We start from the raw sequence: 17663 nt of genomic DNA on the forward strand, positions 1-17663 counted from the left end.
AAATCATCGCGAACCAAACACATAGGCCCACACTAAGAATTAACTAATGCAGAATACCAATAAAGAATTTTACATTATTGTCCAATAACTTATTGTTGATTATTATATATACTAGGCGTACTTGGTGATTCATACGTAGTTGTAAGCTCATATATTGTCTTTCATTTACATATATTGCATATGGACTGAGGTGAGTTTTGTGTTGTCCTTTTTACTTAAACATTTTGGGCTGAATACATGCTGTGATTTACTTATTGTGTGATGATTATCAAGTACTGTTTCTGCTATGTTTTTGTCCCACTTTAAATTACACAATCATTAACTCAGGGAGTGAACCTAAGGCTCGTATGGGTAGTACTATTTGGGAGACCCCACACACAGTGTCCCTATGTCGGGTAAACCACATTGAGTTCTACAGACCGTTGCGGCATATGACCTAAACGTTTGATTATTTCTTGGCAGAGTAATAATCAAGGACGGGTGCCATTTGTTTTTAAGTCAAGGGGAGACTTATGATCGAATGCATGATTGATTGTGGACTTGATTGATGTGCATCATGTTTTATACTTACATACACGCAAATTTGCGCGCTTTATAAATTAACTCTTTTATGTGTATGTGAGCTAAACTCACAAACTCACCAACTTTTTAGCGTGTATTCAGGTACTATGTGGATAGCAATTTGGATTAGCTTTGTAATGAGAATGCCTAAAGATAGAGGCGTATGCCGAACATGAACAATGAAGATTATATGCCAAGAAGATTAATAGAACCTACCACGGGATTGCAGTAGTGTTAGAGAATAAACAGTTATGTGGTTATACATTGTCATAAATACTTAGTGCAAACATTGTAATTTATTTTTATTAATAATATTCCGTTGCTTACACTTGGTACCAATTTGTCTGTAAAACATTCATGCCCCTATGGCGGGGTGTGACACATATAGTACATAAGTTTAATATAATACTAACAACCATAATCCTAGTAACATTTACAACAACCTAGTAAGAGATAGATTGAGTCAAAGTTTTTCATTACGTTCGTATTTTCTCATGTTTAGAAGATTGGGACTTCCATTGTGCGTCGTTGTTCTAGATTGAAATCTCATTGTGTTAGTGTAGAAACCGAGTGTATCAGATCATAGTGTTGATAATCTAATTGTGGCATCTGATTTCTGTTTGTATCGTTTCTTTATTTGTATGAGTTTATTAGTTGAATCAAAATTTGATTTTCGTTCATTTGTATCATCGTTCTTGATTATCATATTTGACATGGTATCATAATTGTGGTAGATTTGTATATTGGCTTCTTAAAAACTTGATGGTTTGAATTTTCTAGGGTTTCCTCTAAATTTACGAAACCCTAAAGTCCTGGTTGAGTGGGAAATTGTTGACTAGCGTTTCTACATATTTGGGACTGTGGATCTTAAAGATCTAAAGAATAATAGACTTTTCTTTTCTAGAGAGTTTAAATAGCCTGATTTGTTTTTTTTTTCTTTATTTTTGTTTATGAATTGTATAGACCTAAGTTAGTATTTATAGTTATTCGATATCCCCAAAGAATAATGGCTACAATAAAGTTACCATCTTTAATGAATTAACTATTGATAATGGCATGTGCTAGAATGGATGTTGATCACTTGGTTGAGGTAAACTCTTAGCTCAGTTTAAGAAGATAGAATAACTACTTTGAGGTAAACTCTTATTTAGGTTTTTGTTTTAATTATTTGGACTATTGATTTTTATTGGTCCTAAGTATTTCATTTTTGCCGGCGCTGGTCCCAACTATCACTTTAACTGCCAACGGTCCCAACTTTCACACATGTGTCTGCCACCAGTCCACGACTAACCGAGTACTAACTCCGTTATGTTTTAGCTGACGTGTCCATCCTACGTGTTAAAAAACGTTGACGTGGCTGCCTGCGTGTATATTAATAACAAAAACCCTTCTCCTCCTGTATATTAATAACAAAAATATTATAAATCATGAAACTCGTCGCAAAAATAAACCCTAAGAAGCTATTCAGATCAAAGAAACGAACCTCCATTTCCAGATCCGATACGTCGTCGTTCCACTCCTCCAACTCATCACTCGCCACGTCATCCACCTCACCAGAATCATCTCACCGTAATCCAAAATCCACCGGCATCACCACTCCGACGAGCGTCCTACCACCACACGACGAACTAATCCAAGCCTTCAACCTACTCGACACCGACGGCGACGGAAGAATAACCAGATCGGAGCTAGAATCCTTACTAAACCGGATCGGAGGATCCGAACCGATTCCGGCTGAGGAGTTAAAGCTAATGATCGACGAGATCGATACCGACGGCGACGGAAGCATAAGCTTGACGGAGTTTGGAGTGATCGGTGCGGCGTTTGGTCCGGCGGCGCGTGAGGAGGAGATAAGAGGCGCGTTTGAGGTGTTTGATACGGACCGTGACGGGATGATAACGGCGGAGGAGTTGTTTGCGGTGTTTGAGATGATTGTTGGTGAGGGACGGTGCACGTTAGAGGAGTGTAGGCGTATGATAAGTGAGGTGGATAAGAAACGAGGTTGGGTTCGTGTGTTTCGAGGACTTTGCGAGAATATACAGGGAAGGGTTTTTGTTATTAATATACACGCAGGCAGCCACGTCAACGTTTTTAACACGTAGGATGGACACGTCAGCTAAAACATAACGGAGTTAGTACTCGGTTAGTCGTTGACTGGTGGCAGACACATGTGTGAAAGTTGGGACCGTTGGTAGTTAAAGTGATAGTTGGGACCAGCGCCGGCAAAAATGAAATACTTAGGACCAATAAAAACCAATAGTCCTAATTATTTTATATTTTGTAATGATTTGTTTTTTTAGTGTACTTTTGTTTTGATGTAATACGTATATATTAGTTTGTTACGTTCATTATACTTTTTAACATTTGGGCTCTTTCAATTGAGATGTTAAGATTTTTTTAGATTTTTAACGAACATAAACGAGCACGAACATGCTGATTTTTTAAAATTAAACGTACAAACATGAACACAAATACTTGTCTTATGAAAAGTGGCGGTTGATATATGTGACCATGGTGGTTGATGCATGAGATGGGAAGTTGACGATAATTGGTGGTAGTCGGAAGTTAGCCGGTGATGGAAAGGATAGACCTACGACAAAGAATATGTAGATGAGAGAATTTAAATTAAGGTTTGATAATGAAAGAGTTTCACAAATAAATACAAAGTTATAACCCGTTTGAGGGCTATCTAGGTTTGGTGAGACCCATGACCCGTAAAAATTATTGTTTGATGATCAACTGGTTATTTCACAAATAAATGAGATGTTATAACCCGTTTAAGGGATATTCGAGTTTGGTGAGACCCATGACCCGCAAAAACTAAATCATGATTATGAAAAGATTTCACAAATAAATGAGTTGTTATAACTCATTAAATCGACTATTTAGGTTTGGTGAGACCCATACCTGCGAATTAGGGTCAAACGCATGAGACGCCTCAAAATAACAAATCAAACAATCTGGTGGTTTGAGAGGAGATGAAGAACGACCAGAGAATGACACATAAGATTTTTTGATAAACATGTATATAGATAGATAGATGCAGTTTATATTGAGATATTTGTTTGTAATATGTTAAAAACCTAAAATAGATAGGACAGTGCATTTGTTATCAATGTGTAAGAAGAATAGTGGAGTTAGAGTGAGATATAGTAGATAAGTACGCTATGATGGAGACAATTTAAGAAAATGAACGAATGGGAGATTCTAATCGTTGCCACAAAGCTTAACATAACTTTTCAACAGGTTAACTTATGAGCCGTTGCCACAAAGCTTAACACAACTTTTCAATAGGTTAACATATAAGTTTATGTTTGTAGACATTGTTTTTAAAGAATTTAGATCTTATTTTTACAGCAAAAGTAATTTTATAAAAGATAATGGTTAGAAAAGGCTAATTAAACATTAAAAAAAAGAAAATTACATAAAAACTAATGGGTTTTAAAGTCAGTTCAAACTACTTTTACCTTTCTATTTCTCGTTAGAATCCAAATAATGTGATGGTTGTTTTGATAAGTTGGATATTTTATTGAATTTAGTTTAGAATGTGAAAACTAACTTACTGTTGTCAAATTTGCTTGATGGTTGTTTTATATGGTGGTATTTTCATAATAACTGAAAATACGTTTTAATTTATTCATTTGTAACATACGGCCTCTCGTACTATTAATATTGTCCGTTTTGCTTTTGATAAATTGCTTATCTAATAAGTCACGGAGTTGTTTTTTGTTGCCACAATGGAGACCTCCTAAGAAGTCTCCCATCATGTAACTGCTCCCATCTAATAACGGTGGAGTTTTCAATGACTCCACAGCCAAATAAGCCTTAAACGGGCTGATAATTTAAAAGACAGAATATTTCTTATGAATCAAAGATCTTTTTTATCCATAACTTATATAAGATTTGTCTATGATAATACAAGAAGTCATTAATCTTCTCTATGTTATTACATATCATTAGTGATTATAGACTTATAGTATAGTTTTCTAATTTCTTAGTCGATAGAAATATTTTTTACGTTAATTATAATAGAAATTATTAACTCCTAATTTGTTTTTCATGATTTATAAGTGGAGTCCACTTTTTAAAAATATTTTCAAATATTTAAGTACGCACTCAAACCACAAATCAACCCCACCCAAACAAATTAAAAAATGAACCAACCAAAAATTTGCAATCCGAACGACATATAAAAGCAATCATAAACAAACAGAAACGTTAAAAGTAAATACAAGCTAAAGCCCCCATTTCAAATAAGGCCTTCAATTTTTTAGGTTGATTATATAAGGGCAATTGTTCTAGTACACAGGTGAAACAAAACATATACTAAACGATGAAAATAACCCTTAAGTTATCTAAACAAACATATTCATGGTTAGTTGTTTTGCTTTATAATAATAAAATTCGAAAAAAAAGCCATCAATTACCGTCACGTTTTACACCTCCAAAACAATTAAGACGACCATGTTGTTTGAAACCTTAATTATATAAAGTTCCTTCACGCATCCTTCCAAGAGTTAAAGTACTATTTGACAACATTAGTAATGAACTAATGGACCTTTCTTTGTCGGGACATTAATAATTGAATTCGTTTCCAATACATATCAATACTTTCATCCTTAGGTAACTAGATTCTAACAACCATGAAATCTAACAAGCGACTTTATTTGATCATTATATGTTATATTATAAACTTAGAATAAACTATTAATCGGGTTATCTAGGTTCAAACATCGAATAACGAAAAAGACTCTTATTTATGTATCTTTTCTTTCAGTTTTTTTCTTCTTGTTGTAAAGTTTACTTTAATGTCTTTGTTAATTTGAATTTGAATGATTATTTATATAGTAAAGTTTATAATTTTCATTTCCGTTTAAGAAAGCGGTAAAACTAAATAAAAAACTAACAATGATGACGTCTCAGGGGGCGCTCGTTTCACAAAATTCATAGGAATTCAAAGAATTGGAATTAAAATCTCATCACATGGCTTGCTTGTTTTGTTGGAATTGAAATCTTAATTCCATTTTGGTGTGTTCTGTTGTCAATGAATTGGAATTGGAATTCAATTTCTTCAAATCCTTTAAATAGGGGGATTCCAAATCCTTCCAAAATGTGGATGATTTCAAGTGAATTCGTTGGAATTTTTTTTTGAGATTTTTTTAACGAGGAAACGAATAAAGCATTTTAGTTTTTTTACTTTTTTGTTTTCGATATATAATTTGATTTTTGAATTTTTTATTATTAATTTTGGATATTTTTTTGAAAGGTTTTTGATCTTAATAGAAAACCCCTTAAAAATTCAAAAAAATAATAATAATAAATCATAATACAAAATATAAATAAAAAACAAAAAATCTAAAAAAAACTAAAATGTTTCCACCGTTATCCTTGTTAAAAAAACAAAAAAAAAAACGATTCTAATTCATTTGTCAAACGAACACATCAAGAATGGAATTGGATTTCAATTCCTTCCAATTCCAATTGGAATGTTTAGATTCCAAATTCAATTCCTTCAAATTCCAAATCCTGTACAAATTTCAATTTCAATTCCATTCCAGTCTGTAAACGAACGCGCCCTTATTCTTTTTTTTTCTTTCACTTATACAACACACCGGTTAATTACGAAATTATCAATGTCTTATTATCTAGCAATTCATTTTTTTTATCAGTGTTGAGACTTGAGACTTCAGATCCACTTGCTGCCATTCTCTTTATAAAATTTTTTTTAATATTTGTTTATCCTTTTATATAAACACTAGGTTTTGAACACATGTATTATACGGGTTTTGTCAAATGATAAGATACATAGGTCCATTATATCTGTTGTGATTCTCAAAATACTTATGAATTAATTTAATGTAGACTTAATGGAAAAAAACAAACAGGGTTAACGAAAAGCACTAAAATATAATGATTCTTGAACGCCAGGTGTTATTTGCAAGAAATTTAAAAAAAATGTACTAAAGTTGCGTAGTTGGTCAAACTTCATGTATGAAAATGACACTTAATTCAATAATGAATAAAATCCACACTATGTTATAACCCATTTGATAAAATGGTTTTGAATCATGGCACATGAATAGCTAGAATGAATGAAATAATAGATTAGGAATTAGAAGAAATGTGGGTTTGACACCTAAACTCTAACATTTTTTTTTTATTAGTGTAGTAAGATAAGATAGTAAAATAAGATGAGATATGCTTAGAAAATATTAGCTAGATATATCTTAAAGTGTGAGAATTCGTATATGTTTGATGATTTTTTACATGATAGTAATTTTATAACTAATTAAGTTGAAATTTCTTTTCCTTTTTTAGGAAAAAATAAAATAAAATATAACAATACGTATATGTTGAAGAGTATTCTATACACCATAGTGATTCCACTAAATTTTGAAGTTAAAAATTTCAAAAAGATTAACAGGTAAAATATTTTTCATGATTTTAAAGTGATTTTTGAAATAAATCAGCGAGAAATTCATTCATCCCAAGTTCCCAGCTATAAAGTTACACGTACATGATTTTTGTAGCAATACAAAAGTATATAACCTTGAACCCTATAGGCATATATAATCATCACTAGCTTGAGACCCGTGTATTACACGGGTAATTGATGAAAAAAATATTTAATTATTAAGCGAAATACCAAGAAAAAAAAAACAATAACTTACCATACGTGTTAAGAGACAATCGTTGTAAAATAGTGTTTAAATCAATCTAGATATTTATATGTAACATCCCGAAATTTCAAGATAATATTAATTATATTGCTTAATAATAGAGGGAAAGTTTACTCGGGTTATCAGGAAATAAATAAAAGAATAGGAGTTGGTATGGGTCGGGCTAGTGTCGGGTAATGGATGCGGGTTGTGGACTTGGATTATTTGAGATGGGTTAAATGAGAATCGGATTTAAGGGATATAAATATCCCCTAAACCCAAAATATCTTCATTCTCACCCTACACCCTAAAACTCCTAACACACACATACACACACATCCTAACCGATCAAGATTCGGAGCCGAGACCCGAGGTTTTGTTGATAGATCTGCGTTGGTAAGGTAAGAACATATCCAACAAAGCTAATATTACTGAAAATGGTTAGGATTGGATGGGTTAAACCGGACCCGAACCCAAACTGCCCAAATCGGACCCCTAAAACGTCGATTTTAGGCCGATTTGATGGTTAGGGTTTGTAGGCGCCGATCATACGATTCCGTGGGTACCAAAATCGAGTTATTTGGCTAAGAAACGAAGGAGTTATGGGCAAACAGATCTGCAGCGCGACAACTTCGCCTGCAAGATTAAGTTCGCCTGATGAACTTCGCCTTCAAGCGTAACTTCGCCTTCAAGCGTAACTTCGCCTAAGGATAACTTCGCCTACGGCCAAGTTCGCCTAAGGATAACTTCGCCTGAAGCCAAGTTCGCCTAAGGATAACTTCGCCTGAAGCCAAGTTCGCCTAAGGTTTAACTTCGCCTGAAGCCAAGTTCGCCTAAGGTTTAACTTCGCCTGAAGCCAAGTTCGCCTAAGGTTTAACTTCGCCTGAAGCTAAGTTCGCCCGAAGGGTTAACTTCGCCTAAAGCCAAGTTTGATTGGAAAATAAATTATAAAGCGATAAGTTAAAGTAAGCTAATACTAGGCCACCAGATTAGATCAGACGAGTATTGATACGTGTAACTTGTACAGTCAGCCGAGCTCAGATAGAGAAGGGATTTACAGCTATCAGAAAAAGAAGCAGAATTCAGGTGAGTTTCTAGCCCCATTCCTTGTTATGTTTTCGGGGCTGTGTGCATACTCGATGTGTTGTTAATACATTTATCCTAAGTGATAAGTGTATGTCATATGTGATATGTGTGATAGATATGAATGATTGTTTGTCGGTACGCGAACGATCTTCGGATATTGCGCGTACTGTCAGGTTAAAAATAAAGGTACGAATATTATATATCGTAGATGTATGAATATTCAAATGAATACTTGTCTGGGCGTGAACGATCTTCGGATATTGCACGTAACGACAAGGGGTATGGTTGTTAATGAATGAGGTAAAGAATGCCTAGAGTGTTCTTATGTTATAATGTAAGTATGTGTGTATAGGTACACGAATGGTATGTGATATGTGTGATATGTATGAATGATTGCTTGATGGTACGTGAACGATCTTCGGATATTGCACGTACTGTCAGGTTGTAACGTTATAAATATGGTAAGTATGATATGTATGTTTATGTGTATGAACGTAATAAAGTTAATAAAAGAAGGAAATGACGGTTGTATGGTTGTATAGTTACGAAAAGGGTACCGAGCCCTAATAATACTCGAGGTAGGATGTATGGTTGTATGGTAACGAAGAGGGAATCGAACCCTACTAATAAGGGACCAGACCCTTATAATATCTGTGATGTTAGGGACCAGACCCTTATAATATCTGTGATGTTAGGGACCAGACCCTTATAATATCTGTGATGTTAGGGACCAGACCCTTATAATATCTGTGATGTTAGGGACCAGACCCTTATAATATCTGTGATGTTAGGGACCAGACCCTTATAATATCTGTGATGATAGGGACCAGACCCTTATAATATCTGTGATGATAGGGACCAGACCCTTATAATATCTGTGATGTTAGGGAATCGAACCCTTCTAATATTCGAAAACTAGGGACCAGACCCTTATAATATCTGTGAGGTTATAGGGCGAAAGGCTCTTTAAAACGTATGATTATGAATGTAAAGAAAGTATGTAAGTAAGAAAGAAAGTATGTAAGTAAGAATGAAGGTATGAGTACTTATGTGTGTATGAAAGAAAGTTATGAGGTTAAGTACGTATGTATGTAAGAAGGTATTGTATGATATTGTATGATTAACTAGAACTCACTCAGCGTAGCTGACTTTTAGTATGCACGCAGGTGAGCTGATTATAGAGTTAGCATGAGGATGACACACGGCATGGATTGAACGGCTGGCATCTGAAGAAAGAAGTAAAGATGTTTTAAATATAAAGTTTTGTGTTATGGTATCAAAGAAAAGATTTAATGTTTTGTAACAAATGATTGATGTTTTATATTCCGCGAAAAGTTTTAATAAACTCTGATTTGAAGAACTGTGTTTATGAGTAAATCCGACGCTAAAGTAGGGTCACCGGGTTCGGGGCCTTACAAGTTGGTATCAGAGCATAAGTTCGAGAGATTTAAGCATCCACATGCTTAGACTCGAACAGAAAATGGGATTTAAGTAAGAAAGGAAAGAAGATGCCAGTTCTAGAATGCCATGTGTCGCTCAAGCAAGATCAGTAAAGGTAAAGTGTATGATTAAATGATATATGTTAATGAGAAAGAAAAGATATGTGAGCGATAGGGATAGGAATAATTGATTGTTTGATTTGACTAACTGCTTAAGTAGAACCAGCACAAATAGACTCATAAAGGGAAGTGTATAGGACACGGAAAGCAATGTGATCAGCTAGTCACAGCTGGCCACTGTTATTACCTGTTAGCCTTGCTATCCTTGTACTATATAGTTCCTTGAGTGAGGATGTTTGTGTTTTCCCTTTTAGAATACTAATGGCTGGAGCAAAAAGGTTTGTTGGTAAGGGAGGTCACACTGGACGTCCTCTTGGAATACGCGTTGTCCGAGAACCTTCTGAAGAACTAGTTACTACCACGAAAAAGGATAAAAGTGGAACTTTGCAAGGACCAAGCAGCAATGAAGGGTATCAGCTGGATCCTGTTACTCAATTTGCCATTTCTTACGCTGTAGCTGCTGCAGAGAAGAAATTTCGTACTGACAAGTCTGCCGAAAACCATGCGAGGGCCACTGAGAAGGCAGGAGGAGACGGGAAGAAGGGTGATGATGATAAGGGAGGAGCGAAAGGAACCAAAGGATCTGTAGATGTCGTGGAGTATGCGGGGAAGAAGATACCAAAGGTCGCGGGAAGGGAAACATGCAAAGTGTGCGGGAAGATGCACCTAGGAGAATGCAAGGCTGGTCCGAATCAGTGCTACCGATGTGGGAAGAAGGGACACGTAACTCGTGATTGCACCGAGGACCAGAAATGTTATAAGTGTGGTAAGTCGGGTCACTTAGCTAGGGATTGTGGGGGAGCAAGAACGGTGGGGGAAAAGAAGGAAAAGAACCCAACCCCAGAACCAGAGGAAGCCAATGAGGTGGATCCACGCAAAAAGAAGGCAAGGCAAGAGGGGTTCACTGCTTGTGAAAAATGTGGGAAGAGACACCCCGGAGAGTGCAGAAAGGGATTAGGTGTTTGCTACAGGTGTGGAAGAGCAGGACATTCCTCTGGGGAATGTGATGATTACCATAGGTGTCACAACTGTGGAGGACGTGGGCACCTAGCAAGGGATTGCAAGAAGCCAAAGGAAGGACATGAAGGAGAAAAGAAGGAGAAGAAATGGGCTACCTCTGCTAAGCGGTCTGGCGAGATGGTGACAACAACTGATGAGAGGAAGGCCAAGGTTGGGAACAAGGATGCGTGTAAGACATGTGGGCGAGTGCACCAGGGAGAATGTAAGACTGGGACAGACAGGTGCTATCGGTGTGGAAAGAGTGGGCATTATTCTCGAGAATGCCCTGATCGTCCAAAGTGCTTCAATTGCGGAAAAGCTGACCACATGGCTAGGGATTGCAAGGAATCAGGGGCGGAAGGTGCGAAAGGGTGAAGACTTGGGGAAACTGCAGAGAGGAACGCTTGATGAAGGAATAATTGCTTATGCAATGGTGTTATTAAGTTGCTTTTGCTTAAGGACTTGTTGTGTGTTAAGGTTTAAAACTTATGGTTATCAGTGACGTGTAATATATTGAGTTTGGTTATGAATGATTATTATGTTGTGATGAAAGGTTGTTTTGGACAATAGTGTTAAAAGTACTAATCGAAGCCCTTGGAGGTATGAGATAAGTTGTGGTACATCGAGGTTCTCATGGACAAGCTACCTTAAATAGCTAAAACACATGACCACCATTCGATGACTGTAAAGTCAGAAGTAAGAAGGATAACTCAGAAAGCGAAGGCGATTCAATAAAGCGTGTAAATATAAGAAGTTTTCCTTTTATAGGGAATAAGTTAGGTTTCGGGGACGAAACCTCTTTAAGGAGGGAAGACTTGTAACATCCCGAAATTTCAAGATAATATTAATTATATTACTTAATAATAGAGGGAAAGTTTACTCGGGTTATCAGGAAATAAATAAAAGAATAGGAGTTGGTATGGGTCGGGCTAGTGTCGGGTAATGGATGCGAGTTGTGGACTTGGATTATTTGAGATGGGTTAAATGAGAATGGGATTTAAGGGATATAAATATCCCCTAAACCCAAAATATCTTCATTCTCACCCTACACCCTAAAACTCCTAACACACACATACACACACATCCTAACCGATCAAGATTCGGAGCCGAGACCCGAGGTTTTGTTGATAGATCTGCGTTGGTAAGGTAAGAACGTATCCAACAAAGCTAATATTACTGAAAATGGTTAGGATTGGATGGGTTAAACCGGACCCGAACCCAAACTGCCCAAATCGGACCCCTAAAACGTCGATTTTAGGCCGATTTGATGGTTAGGGTTTGTAGGCGCCGATCATACGATTCCGTGGGTACCAAAATCGAGTTATTTGGCTAAGAAACGAAGGAGTTATGGGCAAACAGATCTGCAGCGCGACAACTTCGCCTGCAAGATTAAGTTCGCCTGATGAACTTCGCCTTCAAGCGTAACTTCGCCTTCAAGCGTAACTTCGCCTAAGGATAACTTCGCCTACGGCCAAGTTCGCCTAAGGATAACTTCGCCTGAAGCCAAGTTCGCCTAAGGATAACTTCGCCTGAAGCCAAGTTCGCCTAAGGTTTAACTTCGCCTGAAGCCAAGTTCGCCTAAGGTTTAACTTCGCCTGAAGCCAAGTTCGCCTAAGGTTTAACTTCGCCTGAAGCTAAGTTCGCCCGAAGGGTTAACTTCGCCTAAAGCCAAGTTTGATTGGAAAATAAATTATAAAGCGATAAGTTAAAGTAAGCTAATACTAGGCCACCAGATTAGATCAGACGAGTATTGATACGTGTAACTTGTACAGTCAGCCGAGCTCAGATAGAGAAGGGATTTACAGCTATCAGAAAAAGAAGCAGAATTCAGGTGAGTTTCTAGCCCCATTCCTTGTTATGTTTTCGGGGCTGTGTGCATACTCGATGTGTTGTTAATACATTTATCCTAAGTGATAAGTGTATGTCATATGTGATATGTGTGATAGATATGAATGATTGTTTGTCGGTACGCGAACGATCTTCGGATATTGCGCGTACTGTCAGGTTAAAAATAAAGGTACGAATATTATATATCGTAGATGTATGAATATTCAAATGAATACTTGTCTGGGCGTGAACGATCTTCGGATATTGCACGTAACGACAAGGGGTATGGTTGTTAATGAATGAGGTAAAGAATGCCTAGAGTGTTCTTATGTTATAATGTAAGTATGTGTGTATAGGTACACGAATGGTATGTGATATGTGTGATATGTATGAATGATTGCTTGATGGTACGTGAACGATCTTCGGATATTGCACGTACTGTCAGGTTGTAACGTTATAAATATGGTAAGTATGATATGTATGTTTATGTGTATGAACGTAATAAAGTTAATAAAAGAAGGAAATGACGGTTGTATGGTTGTATAGTTACGAAAAGGGTACCGAGCCCTAATAATACTCGAGGTAGGATGTATGGTTGTATGGTAACGAAGAGGGAATCGAACCCTACTAATATTCGAAAACCAAGGGACCAGACCCTTATAATATCTGTGATGTTAGGGACCAGACCCTTATAATATCTGTGATGTTAGGGACCATACCCTTATAATATCTGTGATGTTAGGGACCAGACCCTTATAATATCTGTGATGTTAGGGACCAGACCCTTATAATATCTGTGATGATAGGGACCAGACCCTTATAATATCTGTGATGATAGGGACCAGACCCTTATAATATCTGTGATGTTAGGGAATCGAACCCTTCTAATATTCGAAAACTAAGGACCAGACCCTTATAATATCTGTGAGGTTATAGGGCGAAAGGCTCTTTAAAACGTATGATTATGAATGTAAAGAAAGTATGTAAGTAAGAAAGAAAGTATGTAAGTAAGAATGAAGGTATGAGTACTTATGTGTGTATGAAAGAAAGTTATGAGGTTAAGTACGTATGTATGTAAGAAGGTATTGTATGATATTGTATGATTAACTAGAACTCACTCAGCGTAGCTGACTTTTAGTATGCACGCAGGTGAGCTGATTATAGAGTTAGCATGAGGATGACACACGGCATGGATTGAACGGCTGGCATCTGAAGAAAGAAGTAAAGATGTTTTAAATATAAAGTTTTGTGTTATGGTATCAAAGAAAAGATTTAATGTTTTGTAACAAATGATTGATGTTTTATATTCCGCGAAAAGTTTTAATAAACTCTGATTTGAAGAACTGTGTTTATGAGTAAATCCGACGCTAAAGTAGGGTCACCGGGTTCGGGGCCTTACATTATATTCAGTTATTTGCATCCTTCAAATGAGTGTTTAATAGTTATTAATTTTTTTTTTTAATTTTAATGTCTTTTGGATTACATCGAAACAGAAGGCAAGCGGGCAAAAAGCTGCGCCGCTACCCCTTTTTGAATCGCAAAACCCAATATTTATATTCAGTTATTAATTAAATAAATGGTATTGAAGGATTTTAGAGATTTAGTTGGTTTTAAATTGTGATGATTAATATGAAAGTGACAAGTGACAAAACATAGTCGGTTTTTATTAGAGAGTATAGATTGGGTTGGACAATAAATGTCTACGTTTAAAACAGTTTTATTTTTATAATTTTTAATTATATGCATGAGAGAGAGAGAGAGAGAGAGAGGAGAGAATAAAAGAACATAGAATTAATTCATGTAAAACCAATAATTAATTAATTACATTATTTGCCTCACACCACATATTGAATTAATGGTTGTAACCTTTTCTTCAAACAAAAAAACATATCCAAAACGTAAGATGCCAATTCATCATCACATACAAATGAACTCCAGCCAAAATTATAAAAATGAAATAACCAGAAACTTGCATCCCAAACAAACAAACAACAACGTATACAAGTATTATAAACAGAAATATCCAAGTGCAACCTTAAAGCATGCTTGTTCAATAATTTTTCAAGTACTCTTTAACAACGTTAGTAATGAACTAGTGGGCCTTCTTTCGTTGTTGGAAAGTGGAAAGAAATTATATACAAAAAATATATATATGTGTGTGTGTGAACTAAAAATCTGAATAAAATATTGTTTAAAGTAGTTAACTATTTTATAAAACAATCAAGAAAAAAATGACAAGAATGCTCTAACTGGTGATAAAGTCATGAGATACCAACACTTGTTTTGATATATGTTGAAAATATCTCAAATCAACAAGTGTTCTTTTTTTCTTTAAAAAATTAAAAAGAAGAGTAAAGTGACGAGTGACATGTTAGTGACCAAAAATTATCTAATTTATTTGATTTGAGATTTCCAAAAAACTTGAACGAATTAACTAGAATAACCACCAAATCTATCGTTTTGAATACTTGAAGTAAATAAAAATCATGCTCAACGGAACGAGAATGATTGATACATGTTCAATGTCCAAAAATTATCTAATGATAAGTTAAATTTGAGATTTTTTTTTAGAAACTTGATTTAATTAACTAGAATAACCACCAAATCTATTGTTTTGAATACTTGAAGCAAATTCAAAACCATGCTCAACATAAAGAGAAGGATCAGTGTACAATTTGTTTGTGAATCGATTCTCTGTTCGATCACACTATTCTTAAAGATAAGCGTTCAAAAGATTGCACAAGCATATTTTTTAATAAAATATTATTAGCTTAATTTAAACAAGCTTAACACTAAAAAACAAGTAGATTACGCAACATTTTATTTGTAAAAACAAGTAGATTACGCAACATTTTATGTGTAATTTATACTAGAGAGGTGCCTTTGCGACACTGTGAAGAACACAATACAACACATTGGGAAAGTATCACTTTGAAACAAGCAACACATATTTATTGTAACATACATTTGGGAGATTCATCTTGCTATTCATACGGTTACACACAGAGAAACTCAATTATAGTAATCATAAAGTGTGACAAACATAGAAGACTATTTTACTCACATTTGAAAATATTTTTTTGTGATCATATGGCTAGTGTGAATGTTGAAAGCTTTTGTTTGGCGAAATACGACCAATTTTTCACAAACTCAAGGATCGCTAAGTAAAACTTCCAAGTCTATAAAGTACAAGATCTATCATCAAATCTACAAAAAAAAGTTTGTATAAGTAGTTATTATAGTAATAAAAAATATAAAATTGTAACATCAACAAAAGTAGGGGTGTTCTTCGGGTTTCGATTTTTGGGTCGGGTTGTTTGGGTTTCTAGCTAAGAAAAATTGATCTGATAACCGGCCAAAAATAAATTCGGGGTTGGTCGGGTTCAGGTTAGTTCGGGTCATGCTGTTCGGTTCAGATAAAAATGTAAAATGAAAAAAAAAGTATTTTTATTCACAAAATATCATCTTGCTACAAAATAAATACCATAAAAAATCAAACACTGTAATAATAACACGTACGTAAAGATAAGATAACAGATGCTCGGGTTTTTTGTTGAAAAAAAAATTACCCAATAACCGACCCATCTAAGGTTCGGGTTGGTCGAGTTTTCTAATTCAGGTTCGGGTGGCTTCAGATCGGATTTGGTATTTGAGTACGGTTAAAATACACATCCTTAAATCAAAAGGGTGTTTAATTAATATTATTTGATAAAAAGGAAAAAAAGAAATTACAAAATGAACCTAACAGGGGGCATCGGCTGCCGGTTAGAGTGGTGGTGTGAAAACTAGTGGTGGAGAATAGTCGAAATGACGGTTATGGTCACGCCTTAAACACCACACAGTCGGTGACCCAAAAGCGCAACCATGTGGGCCACCCTTCACAACAAGCGGCCACGTGTCACTCCATTCCAGCCCCAAATTAAAGCCCTTGCAAATAAATAAAAAAGCAGCCTGAAATTTGTTTGTGGCTCAGATTTGTCGCCTCACTCGCCTTCATATTCACCTGCTATCTCTTCTTCCTGCTTCTTCCTTCCTTCCTTCAAATTCGATCCATTCATATTATTATTATTATTCTTGTTACGTGATGGAGGTTATACTATAAATCCTGTTCGTACTGACCAGATTCCAGATCGGATGACGAGTATGTTATCCTTTAGTTTTTTATTCAAATCTAGGGCTCGAAATTACTGTTTATACTGACTGTATCTATTTATTATAGGTTTTGGAATCATCATGGACATTTTGCTGAGGATTATTGCTTGATTTGACTTACTTCTACAGTTCTACTATTAATCCAGGTTGATTTATAGATTAGAAGTGAAATTTAAACCTTATTGTTATTATTATTCTTTGGACTAGTGTTAGATTATCAAATCTAGGGCTTGAAATTGCTGTTCTATACTGACTGGATCTCGTTATTCTATTTATTATATATTTTACGGTTTACGTCGGTTTTGGAATCGTTCAGTGCGTTTTGGTGAGGATTATTGCTTGATTTAGTTCTGCAGTTCTAGTATTGTTACAGGTTGATTTATACAATAGAAGAGTATGCGTGTATGTTTGAAGTGAAATAGAAGCTATAATATTATCGTAGTTGTAGTTAGAAATGCTAATTGGTTGCTGCTAGTTTATTTCAATTACATATCTGGATCGTTGTTTGGACTAGAGTTAGATTATCAAATCTAGGGCTCGAAATTGCTGTTCCATGCTGATTGCCTGATTGGATCTCGTTTTGCTATTTGTTGTTTATTTTACGGTTTCCATATTTTGGTGAGGATTACTTGATTTACTTCTGCAGTTCTACTGTTGTTTCAGGTTGATTTATAGGTTAGAAGAGCATGCATGTGCGTATGAAGTGAAATAGTTGCTATATTAATTATCGTAGTCGTAGTTAGAAATGTTAATTAGTTGTTGCTAGTTTATTTAAATGGATTTGAGCTGTTATTGTTGTTAGTTACATATCTGGATCGTT

The 17663-nt window shown here is 35.5% G+C and overlaps 1 pseudogene; it reads left to right on the forward strand.

Annotated features, from left to right (window-relative positions):
- The first annotated feature begins 1988 nt into the window (after positions 1-1988).
- Positions 1989-17555, forward strand: LOC143628164 (putative calcium-binding protein CML36 pseudogene; annotated as a pseudogene).
- The last annotated feature ends 108 nt before the right edge of the window (positions 17556-17663 follow it).

Source organism: Bidens hawaiensis, unplaced genomic scaffold (assembly GCF_021521415.1).
Source record: "Bidens hawaiensis isolate Kalapana, Puna unplaced genomic scaffold, B.hawaiensis_p1.1 tig00004838_1, whole genome shotgun sequence".
NCBI lineage: Eukaryota > Viridiplantae > Streptophyta > Magnoliopsida > Asterales > Asteraceae > Bidens > Bidens hawaiensis.